Source organism: Pygoscelis adeliae, unplaced genomic scaffold (assembly GCF_000699105.1).
Source record: "Pygoscelis adeliae isolate BGI_AS28 unplaced genomic scaffold, ASM69910v1 Scaffold374, whole genome shotgun sequence".
Lineage (NCBI taxonomy): Eukaryota > Metazoa > Chordata > Aves > Sphenisciformes > Spheniscidae > Pygoscelis > Pygoscelis adeliae.
This window is the reverse complement of record NW_008824653.1, coordinates 397552-398088: the sequence shown is the minus strand read 5'-3', so window position 1 is coordinate 398088 and position 537 is coordinate 397552.

Below are 537 nucleotides of genomic sequence, written 5' to 3'. Positions count from 1 at the left end.
TTCTTTTGCCAAGTAATCCAAACTCCATTAAGTGCAATTTTCATTTAAATAAATAATGCATTAGAGGTGAATGATCCTGGGGGAGTACTCTACAGAAATCTGAAGAAACTATGCTGAATCACTGATGTCTAAACAAGTGTCTCACTTGGGCAGATGGAGGAAATAGGCTCTTACAATGCCCCTTCTTTGTTTAGATCCTTTTGTAGGCAAGCCTGGATTTAAGCTGATGTAACCTGAGGGGGTACAGTTTGGCCCTGATTTATTTTCATACATAAAATAAAAATCCATATGACATACTGTTTATAGCCTGTGTACCAGGTTGACCACTAGACAGTGTGGGTCTTTTAGCCACCTCCTCTCAACACATGATCTTTAGTTTCATAGCTTGTGTTTGAAAATGTTGTTTGACCTGACCAATTTATGTGACAACAATGAGGTAAATCATTAAAAGGGCTTTAAAAAACTGGCTTTTGGCACTACTGTGGTGGTACATGATACTCAGTAAAATACTCTTATACTATGGTGTGTATATAAAGT